General features: G+C 38.2%; 1 long non-coding RNA gene across 1 annotated transcript; it reads left to right on the top strand.

Annotated features, from left to right (window-relative positions):
* The first annotated feature begins 10,082 nt into the window (after positions 1-10,082).
* On the top strand, positions 10,083-11,098 carry LOC111980609 (uncharacterized). The gene is made up of 3 exons (XR_002879487.2): positions 10,083-10,323; positions 10,450-10,506; positions 10,753-11,098. It is a non-coding gene; the product is annotated as an uncharacterized lncRNA (long non-coding RNA).
* Positions 11,099-12,065: the final 967 nt, after the last annotated feature.

Here is a 12,065-nt window from a genome sequence, read left to right as displayed (position 1 = left end):
AAGCTATGACATAATTTTCTGGAATTTTCCAAGCTGTTTAAAGGCACAGTCAACTTAGTCTATGTAAACTTCTGACCCACTGGAATTGTGATGCAGGGAATTATAAGTGAAATAATCTGTCTGAAAACAATTGTTGGAAAAATTACTTGTGTCATTCACACAGTAGATGTCCTAACTGACTTGCCAAAACTATAGTTTAGGGATAGCCTCCTTTTTTTCAATTTTCTCCTAAATGACATACCCAAATCTAACTGCCTGTAGCTCAGGCCCTGAAGCAAGGATATGCATATTCTTGGTACCATTTGAAAGGAAACACTTTCACTTTCACTTTCAGTTTGTGGAAATGTGAATTGAATGTAGGAGAATATAACACAATAGATCTGGTAGAAGAAAATACAAAGAAAAAAACAACTGGTCTTTTTCTACCACTATTTTTGAAATGCAAGAGAAAGATCATAGTTCTAGTCATTACTCTGGTTGTAATTCCGATAGTGTCCACAAGATGGCAGTAGTGTATGTGCAAAGTTTCAGATGGATAACTTGAACAATTAGTAAACAAGACTTTCAGTGCGATATCCCCAGGTACATTTGGGCAAATCGTGAAGGAGACATTCGCATTCATATTCCATTTTTCTGCAAGAATATCGTCAAACCTGTATACTTGGACTTTGATTTTGCTTTCCAAGTATTGGTAGCCATATTATAAGTTCAACATTTGCAAAATATCCAGTTTTCATAACTTCATAACTCTGAATATCCAAAATGAAAAGGCATGCTGTCGTACAAGGTTAGTAGCTACATTTTACGACATATACATGGTTTCCTGATACTCCCGTAAAGCCCAGCTCATTGGCTATCTAGCTAGCTTTGTTTGACCCCGATTGGTGCTTATTTGACAAAGATACAGTCGTTCAAGTGACGGCTGCCCGCGTCATCGGCATGCCATGAAGGCATCGCTCTCTGACCAAATATGGTGTCCTATAGGATATACAACACCCCTAATGATATAGTGAAGTCTTGTTACCTTCTAGGATCTCTGAGGAATAGATACGAACGTGATTTGGCTGGTTGAAACAACGTTTAGGGTGAGATTTTCACAGATTCCTTTCTTTGCAAATTGAACGATTGAAATACAAAATCAATCGTGCATGCTATATGGACCTTTTTAGGATATGAAAAAGGATTCTAACAAAACAACACTTAATGTTATCTCTGGGAACCTTTGGGTGATAAATAAGAGCAAGATTTCAGAATGTAAGTACATATTAAACCTTCAGAGGTGAATTTATCAAACCTATCGTGGTGAAAACGTGTTTTGTTGTTAGGAGCTCTCAAACAATAGCATGGCATTTTTTCGCAGTAATAGCTACTGTAAATTGGACAGTGCAGTTATATTAACAAGAATTTAAGCTTTCGGCCGATAAAAGACACTTTTATGTACCGACATTTGTTGTTTCTCTAAAATCTGCAATCTTGACATAACGTGCTGCATGATTTATAACTGTCCCGTTGACGGAACGCCGATCCTTAAGAAGTTTTAACAAGAAACTTGTGGAGTTGTTGAAAAATGATTTTATTAAATGACTCCAACCTAAATGTATGTAAACTTCCAACTTCAACTGTATATAAAATATAAGGAAATCACGTTTTGGCTGAACTGGGCCTTTAAGCTTTGTCGTTAGTTGAGTAGATACTCAGAGGGATCTTAGTAAATATCAATTTGCTGCTAATATTGATCTTCAAGATCAATTAGAAACTTAAACAAATTCTGTTAGTGTTGGCATCAAATAACCAGGATTAAGATGTCTGTGGGCAGAACATATGTGATATTTGTTTTGCAAAAAATAACAAGTACAAGTTTGTAAAACATTGAAGGAAACCGTATTTCAACTAAATGACAGGCAACCTTATAACACGTCAATCATCAATAATAGTTTATTCATACTTACATTAGTGAAAATAAAGTTATTGAAATGAATCCAACAAATGTCAAAATATCTTGTGACTTGAAAGGAAATATGTTAGATGGCAGTGCAACATAATACCCGTCGTAAAATTAAGTGTTTTGGCTAAGTTTTGGCACATGAGTATTTGTAAATGGTCTAATAGGTGTTAAAAAAAACAGCAATAGCTGGAACAGTGAATCTTTATAAACCCTCTCTCTCATAGTGAGTTTTTCAGATTTTCTAAGATTCTCTGGGGAAGGGTCAATCAAAGCAACTTCAATCTTCATATATGAGTGTTCTGCATGAGCTGTACCTATTAAAAGTCATACATAATGCATTGAAACTATAGCTGCAAAATTCTGAGAAATAACATTTGAAAAATTAGACCGAAGGTCAAAATGGTAACATTGATATAATTTGATGCAGAAATGCTTAACTTCTATTTGAAATGGGAAATATCCGACTGAATATTTGCTTGTGCGTATGCATATACTGAATAGAAAATCAAAGGGTGCAGTAAGCATGATGAATATAGAAGAGATGTATATATGCCTGACTATTTTCCATCCCCTATTTGTGAATGACCTTTTTTGAACTTGTTTTTCATTTCGTTAAAGAATAGGTCACCATATTCAAAGGGTAGAGACCCAGTTTAAATTAATAATAGCTTTTGGTATATTGTAGTTCAGTACAAACTCCTCATTCCACCTTTTTTGACACTTTTCGTTTTGTCTTGTTAGAAGGTAGCACAGGTGCATACAAAGCTCTATACTATTTTATTGGTTGGTCATCTTCATCGTTGCTCAGTCTCAACTAAAGACTCTTCAAAATTAACATTTTGGATTTGGTTCATGTTAGTCTAAATGACATAAGGGGCTGGCATAATAGACACTGTATAATATTAGATGATGCCAATCCTGACAACTGAATCATAATTGTTTTCAAGTTTGCTATGTCACTTTCAATTGCCTTGCACCTCACTGCACAACTGTGATTGTCTTGGATGGGAAAGTACTGTTTCATCACCTAGCCCGAGAGACGGATTGTTCCCAGCGGGGTATGCAGCCCTTTTGCTCTTACCAGCCACAGGGAGAACTAGGCTTTAGTAAAGAGACTAGGATACTACCCTGACAAAACATCACCGATTTTATCCGCACAATTATTCAGACAGTTATTTATTAAATATGTTTTTGTTTCTCTCTGTGTACTCACCCCCCCACCCCCACCCCCCAAGACATTAATTCATCCTAGAATAGACAGTCAAATGTTAGATGAGAAAGATCCCCAGTAACCTAAATGTCAGGCCACCAGTGGTCTAGTTTATTCTGTGTGATATCCTAAAGCATAAAGGAATATAGACTTTAAAATTGAGGTCAAAGTGTCTCCAACTACTCTCAAAGAGGATCTTGGATATATTCTTATCTCAGAGGAGGAGTAGCTTGCACAGCCAAAGTAATGGGGGATATGATGAAGATGAAAACTACAGCCTATGACCAAAATATACTGTAGAGGTGAGACATTTTCATTAAGATTGGTGTTTTTCATTTTAAAACCACGTAACCACATCCTCTTAAAACAATGGCGGTGCATCTGGAAGATACAGTATTTAGGGTTCCTTCATAAAGTTGACAATATAACAAACATTTATCATAATGTTCTAGGAATGCCATTTTTTTTTCACTTTTGTAATCTTTCATGTCCGCATTCCTCTTTATCTGAAAAGAAGAATCTGTCCCTGTCTGACACATTATCTCCTAAACAATATGTAATTTATTATGGGTTACATCACACCATAAGGAAACAGGCCACAATGTGCCATCAGCTATAAACATTTCCCCTAAAGTTTATCTTCCAAAGGACATGTTACATTTGAGTTGAGACATAAATGAATGTGGTCCTAATTTAGGAACAAAAGCAGCGTGAACTGCTGTAGGACACTGTTTCGGTCAGCTCATTAATTGGCTGGCAATTAAGGGAACAATTCCCCCGGGGAGTTTTTGTCTTCAGCAAATGTACAGTATGTCAGCGTCATACTGCACTCTCGGATCTATTAGTCACAGTGTTGTGTGTCAAACAAAAAACGGCTTTAGCTTGAAGACTATGTGATAAGTCAGTCATCATTTCAATTCATGCAAGTAAATAGGAGGCGCTTTTGTGGATTAAGCCAGCTAATGTGTGCAGTGTTCCTCCACTGAGAAATAAACGAAACAAAAAAAAGGTGAGGCGTATCATACTATGATTACTAATACTAGCTCTCTTTGGCTGTGAACTCCTGTATCGATGCCAACATGAACAACAGTATCCAATTAAGACCAAGATAGCAAGCACAGGGAACGAGATGGCATTGGCAGGAGTATATTGAGTGTCCAATGGATCACATTGTTTTTCATTTTTGGCTTTCATTTGGAGCCAATTGGACTTTAATAACAGGGTTTCATTGCAGGGAAATTAAACCCGAAAGCACCAGAGGAGTGGAGTCTGAAAAAATGATGAAATTAAATCTGTTGAAATTGGTTGACAATTAAAGTAAACAGTGAGCCAAGTCCCACTCAGGCCTTGTTATGAGGAAAGGGCAATTTGTTATGTGGAATTATATTCCACATTATGGGGAGGCAACTCAAAATCAAAGTGTTAATTCTGTACAAAACACCACTAATTGACTACTTCTGTGGTGTTGGAATATGATATTAGTAGCATGTCAGGTCTTTCTGCAGCGATCTTCAGAGGTGTCTATCTCCATTTTTGTTTCAGACTCCCTCAACGGGACTTTTCTATGTTGATCCCACATTTTAGTTACGACCGCCTCGGTATTCACTCTGTATTTACTCCTTAAGTGAAGGTGTGTCAAAACTCTAAATGTGTATGATCAACTTTAAACCTGTGGTTCTCAATCCAACTCTCGAAAGAATAAGAAACAAATACAGCTGCAACCCAACTCATCAAGTTACGCTGCAACACTAAATGAGAATAGTTTTACAATAAGCATGCAATTTCACATACTGTAGTAAATGAGAATATTACACATGTATTTGAATACAGTTCCATGTTTCACATTCGACTATAACTGCGATCCATTGGAGGTACTGTATCACCCTCAGCCCCCTCTCAGTCAATGCCTCAGCATTAGTATGGAAATAGTGAGAGGATCCAAGGATATGACAAGCAGGAACGTCCCTGTAATTAACTCTAATCCGCTTTAGACCTGCTCGCCAATCTGTTCCCCAGTCTGGTTGGTACATCCAGCATACAAGCTAGTCACAGCAACCTGCACATTTCAACAATGATTTGAGCATGATTCATACACACAGAAAGCTGCGTACAAAATTGTAAACATGGGCAACTTGTTCACCCTTCGTATCGGTGGTGTGGAGTCTGCAATAACCAGCTCCTAGGCTTAATGAGAACAATAGCAGGATGTTCAAGATTGCACCATTAATATACACTACCTTGGCAACATTGAGTTCACTGATGATTGTTTCGTACATAACACTTCTGAAACGCAAAATGTTTGTTGACAGAGACAGTGGCTGCTATTTGTTTCTTCATAATATTTTTAACACGGGCACTCAAGACTGTTGTTTGGGCATTTGAAAGTACCCAGGACATAGACCTTCTCAAAGCCATATTTATATTTAATCATAGGGTTCTGTTAGAGGTGAAGGTGTGTAGAAATGCTTCTCTCCTAATTACTGACTGTGAAAGCCCCATAGCACCTAGATGACACTAGTGTTGTTGACTGTTAAACACAATTAGAATTTAGCATCGGCAATAAAGAGTGCCTGTAAATCTGCCCAAGTTCCATTTGGTTTGAGGAAACATGGTTGGTGGCACGTTCATAAACCCAACACATTAAAATAAAATAAAACCATTTTTGAAATAAAATATTCCATCCCTGTTTCCTTTTTGCATTCTACAGACTAAACATCGTCATCATCATCATCATCATCATCAGTGCCTGCAGGTCATTTATTTCAACCACTCTCTTTTGTTCCATCGCTGTAACAACTATGTGTTTTTAGGTCAACTACTGTCGTAGTGTCTGTGTGCTTTATTTTAGGACAAAGGTGACCACAACCTCTACCTTCACAGGGTGAAGAGTGCAGTGCTTGTTGGTCCTCTGAGCCCAAACAAAGTGCATGGCTGTGGAGCCTGAGATGTAGTTCCTGGATGATACATACACAGGGTGATGCAGTCATTCATTATAAACAACCTGCTGTATTTATATTCAGCAACAGAACATTATTCACTCATTGTTTCCGCTGAAATCTGACATCACATTCATTCACGCGGTATGTTCAAATTCAGATATTGACAATTGTTTCAAGAATATTGATATTTCTTTTTTTTCCCACACACCCTTAGGCATTGACGTACAGGCCTACAGTTACAGAAAAAGAAAGCGAGTGTGCGGCGAAGCGCATGGAATTCACGCAGTCAAACATCACTTCATCCTCAGGAAAATCAGATGGATACATATTGACAGAAGGGAAATGTGTCCAGATTGAGTGAAGGAAGTGAAAATGAACCCCCATGCCACATGCTGCAACTGACCAAATTCAATGTGAAGGCTAACAAACACTTCTCACATTTACTGCATCCTCTTCTTTTTCCCAGTTCTCAGAAACATGGTATTTTACAACAATGGGGAAGTACAGCTTACAATTCGCAAAGTGAAATATCCTCTATACATGTTAAACGCAAATCAGGATATCAGCCACAAGACGGTTTGCATTCATTTCACAGAGTATAGAAAAGTAGCTATATCCAGCTATATGCAAGTCATCCAACCAGAAGGGATTTGTCTGTGTTTGGCTGTCTATTTTCAACCAGCATCCTGATGATTCGTTATTCATCAATTTCCACTGTGATTGCACATCCTGTGCGACAATATAGACTGAGCTCATTTCAATTTTGTCATGGATAATGGCACTTCATTTTCTGCCGCTGAATCACAACAAAACATCCATCAAACTACCCTCATAATATCATCCCTGACAGGGCATTTAAAAACAAATGCAGAAAACACAGGATAACTCTCAATGCTTTGGAAGTGCATTTGACTCAATCTCAGTGTCGGTTATTGGATGTTAAATTCACATTCAGCACCAGCTATTCTCCAAATGTATCTCCATCATTACCCAAGATTATACTGATTAACACTGACATTTCATTTCGGTTCTGTAGATGACTTGCAATTGCAATGTAACTAAACAAATGTGCACAGTACAATGAAGAGCACAGACAGGATCATTGTGTCATACAAATCCATATCTTGGGTCTTTGTGCATGTGTGTGTCACTAGCTGACAACTGAGTACCATTGGTGCATTTTTGACACAGCGAGCAGGAATTTGGAATAGATTTTGCAACACTAACTATCTGGTTCTAGAGACCAGAAACCACCCTCAGCTGGATGGGCCATGTTTGGATGAATATGTAGAATCATGGCTTCGATAAAGACTGATGCAGCCATGCCTTGCAGACAGATTTGCTGTGCTTCTTGTCTGAGAAAGCCAAGGCCTCTGTGTACGCATAAATCAATAAGTCTGAACTACCATCTTCGCCTGGAACGAACCTGAATGACTTGGAATAAGGCCAACACCCTGACAAGAAGGAAGAGCAGTACACTGTCTTAGACACACACAGAGAAATGCTCAATGCCTGGCTTGTTGCTAAAACAAGATAATAGGGAAACTGTAACGTATACACTAGGAGTCAGGAAGCAGGTGAGTTTAATCATGAGTATAAGCAGATAAACAAACCAGGAGACGCATACTGAACGTGAACAAAAGCAATACTGATGGAAAACTGAAGGCTAAATAAAGGGGAAGTAATCAATGTAATGATGAAGTCCAGGTGTGCATAATGATGGTTGCCAGGTGTGTGTAATGTGGGTTGCCAGGACCAGTGGTTAGTTGAGTGCCGGAGAGATGGAACGGGAGTAGGCGTGACAGAAACTCGGCCTATTGACATAATGTACAGTACGACAAGCACATACTCTACTGTATATGGAAGCACATACCAACTGACACAGATGTATGTCATGGTAAATAAGCACCACCAATTGTTTCCCATGTATATCTACCTAATAGAGCAGGTGTTGTGCCTGATAAGAACATTTAATATTAGCCAATAACTCACAATATTGACAACCAAAACTGGAGGCTTTTTATTTTGATTGTATAAAATGTATATTTAAATTGAGGCCTAATATGGACAAAGGCCCGGCGGTTATCATTTGAGGAAAACCGCTCTCTTCTAATACCTACTTTTCTCCCCTCCACCATGTATTAATAGATCACAATAAAGTGCTTTGGCTCTCTCCTGATCCCTTAGATATCAATAATAGGCGTTTTAAAGTCAAATCAATAACTTAGAGCAAAAGGAATATAATTGCCTCCATGTTATCATGTAAAACAGACCCTTGAGTCCAGCTACATAATTCAGCTCAAACAAACAGTGTCCAGTTCTGTACAGCGTAGAGTTAATATAGCTAATCAAGAGGTTACTGAAGGACATATACAGTTCTTCATTTGTCTTAGTCGCCTTGCCCATTCGATCTTGAGCTTTAGCTACAATCATTTTGTACTAAGAGAGAAAAAAACAAACAACCAAATTACCAGAGCCTGTTAAAGGACTAGTTCACTATTTTACAATTTCATGTTAGATGGTTCCTTACCCTGAAAGTAGTCTATGGACCAGGAGAAACTGTCATCCATGGTTAAGGTATCTTTAAACAGCCATTACGAACTTTAGCCACCGCTAAAAATCTATGGAAGTGATGGGGGTATATGAGCATGTTTAGAAAAACAACGCTCAAATCAAATCCATATTTGGTTTGATGTTACTTAAAGTTGATTTGGCCATAAACAAACATGCTCACAAGCCTCCCATCACTTCCATTGATTGTTCGTTTATACTGGCTAAAGTTGGCTCAAGTTTGTAATGGCTGTATAACGAAAACTGAACCATGCGTTACAGTTACTCGCTCGAAGTCACGGGTCTACTAACCATTGGTCCTGGCAACCCACACTGCGCACACCTGGCAACAATCATTGCGCACACCTTCTCATCATTTTCTCCTTGATTACTCCCCCTTTATTTAGCCCTCAGTTGGTATTGTTCTCTCTCACGTTCAGTACACTTCTTATGTTTGGTCTTGTTTATCTTTTCATTATTAAATTCACTTACTTCCTGGCGTATACGTTATACATAGACTACTTTCAGGGTGAGGAATCATCTAACATCAAGTTGTAAAATAGTGAACTACTCCTTTAACAATAGCACCATAGCCTTATAGTGGAAACTACCCTGTGAAAACAGGGGGGCCCTGTCAAAATGTAAAATATGTGCCTCTTATTTATGGAACATCAATAATATGGACATTCTGTCTGCAACTTGGCCCTTTGATTAACTCACTTCATTTGGATCATCTCTCTGGGGCATGCCCTCGACCCCAGCTTCAGAATGCACTGCAGGCTGGCTACTTGTGGCTTTGTGGCTTTGCCAGTAATAAAAAGCTTCCTGTTTACAGTAACACTTTTGCAATGGCATCAGTTAAAGCTACATAATGCCCATCAGCAACTTATTGTAGGCATTTATGAGAAACAAATCTCATAAAAATATGAAACAATTTCATACAAAAAGTTTTACTTGAAAACAAAGGAGAGCCGCACACTCTAGGCGCTCAGATGCAAAAATGTAATATCCAACGTTTCGACAGCCAAGCTGTCTTCATCAGGGTATAATCACAAACACTGCGGGTTGACTCGTTTATATAGTGTCAAAAGACACACAGATGTCTGTAATCATGGCCAAATGTGGCCTAATATCATTGGTTAATTCTCAAATATAAAAAATGGCATACAAAGAACACCATACAGAAAACATTCTTGTGATTATTGTGACTTTGCCATTGTAATTGTTTGTAAGCTTGTGTTGTCTAAAATGAATCTATGACCCTATGCTATCCATTTGTTTTTTGTGTGGTGTTCTTTGTATGCCATTTTTTATATTTGAGAATTAACCAATGATATTAGGCCACATTTGGCCATGATTACAGACATCTGTGTGTCTTTTGACACTATATAAACGAGTCATCCCGCAGTGTTTGTGATTATACCCTGATGAAGACAGCTTGGCTGTCGAAACGTTGGACGTTACATTTTTGCATCTGAGCTCCTAGAGTGTGCGGCTCTCCTTTATTTTCAAGTTTTCTACTCCGCTGGCCAGCACCTCGCCTAAATAGGTGTGCGTTTCTTTTTCTTCTAGATGCAAAAAGTTTTAACCATCTGTTATTCTTCTTGAACTCACAATGCCTGATGTTGTTGGGCCAGACGAGCAACAAGGGCAACTACATTACAACGGCAGTTTCAAGGGTAACTTCAATAACAGAGCCAGTGAAAGTATAAAGCAGAATGTCTCCTTACTCAGAACATGTAACAGAAAGATGCAGCAGATTCCAAAGTAGAGAACGTAATAGACCTTCATTCTTCTCTTTACAGCGGCAACCCTAATGACTCCTTGTCGATACGAGGGAGGATCCTCTGGAGCAAAATAGAGTAATTACCTTGAGACGTTCTCATCATTAAAATAGCTACCTTTGACATGGGTAGCCACTTTATTGATCTCTTGGCCTTGCAGACTGAACCACTTCAAAGTCTAGGCCTGGTGAAAAAGCAAGATGTGTCAATATTGTCGCTTATGGAATATTTTATTTTTATTTTTCAATGAGAATTCCTGTCTCCTGGTTTAACTTTATCACGTTTATGCCAGACTAATTATCTTTTACTTTCATGCATCGACAGGGAGAGAGCCTTTGAATTACTTGCTCAACTCTTGTCAAGCTCGGCCTATCAAGAGGCAACAGCATGCATTATTCATCTCTACAAAACTCCCTGTGCCGTGTCAGAAACTACATCAACAGCCATGACTAGTCCTCTGATTGCTGCAGTGCCTTCAGAAAGTATTCATACCCATTTACTTTTTCCACATTTTGTTGTGTTACAGCCTGAATTTAAAATGGATTCAATTGAGATTTTGTGTCACTGGCCTACACACAATACCCCATAATGTCAAAGTGGAATTATGTTTGTACACATTTTTACAAATGAATTTAAAATTAAAAGCTGAAATGTCTTGAGTCAATAAATATTCAACCCCTTTGTTATGGCAAGCCTAAATAATTCACATAAGTTGCATGGACTCACTCTTTGTGCAATAAGTGTTTAACATCCATTTTGAATGACTACCTCATCTCTGTACCCCACACATACAATTATCTGTAAGGTCCCTCAGTCAAGCAGTGAATTTCAAACACAGATTAAACCCGGAGTCGCCTCTTCACTGTTGACATTGAGACTGGTGTTTTGTGGGTACTATTTAATGAAGCTGCCAGTTGAGGACTTGTGAGGCGTCTGTTTCTCAAACTAGACACTCTAATGTACTTGTCCTCTTGCTCAGTTGTGCACCGGGGCCTTCCACTCCTCTTTCTATTCTGATTAGAGCCGGTTTGCGCTGTTCTGTTAAGGGAGTAGTACACAGCATTGTACAAGATCTTCAGTTTCTTGGCAATTTCTCGCATAGAATAGCCTTTATTTCTCAGAACAAGAATAGACTGACGAGTTTCAGAAGAAAGGTCTTTGTATCTAGCCATTTTGAGCCTGTAATCGAACCCACAAATGCTGATGCTCCAGACAGCCAGTTTTATTGCTTCTTTAATCAGAACAACAGTTTTCAGCTGTACTAACATAATTGCAAAAGGGTTTTCTAATGATCAGTTAGCCTTTTAAAATGATACACTTGGATTAGCTAACACAACGTGCCATTGGAACACAGGAGTGATGGTTGCTGATAATGGGCCTCTGTACGCCTATGTAGATATTCCATTAAAAATCTGCTGTTTCCAGCTACAATAATCATTTACAACATTAACAATGTCTACACTGTATTTCGGATCAATTTGATGTTATTTTAATGGACAAAATATGTGCTTTTCTTTCAAAAACAAGGACATTTCTAAGTGACCCCAAACTTTTGAACGACAGATTTGACAAAAATGTTTTATAAATCTTACAAAAAGGTTACAAAATAAATTGTTTTAACTTTTTCATTATGGGGT

This window comes from Salvelinus sp. IW2-2015, linkage group LG20 (genome assembly GCF_002910315.2).
Source record: "Salvelinus sp. IW2-2015 linkage group LG20, ASM291031v2, whole genome shotgun sequence".
NCBI classification, from domain to species: Eukaryota; Metazoa; Chordata; class Actinopteri; order Salmoniformes; family Salmonidae; genus Salvelinus; species Salvelinus sp. IW2-2015.
This window is presented reverse-complemented; position numbering and strand designations above follow the sequence as displayed.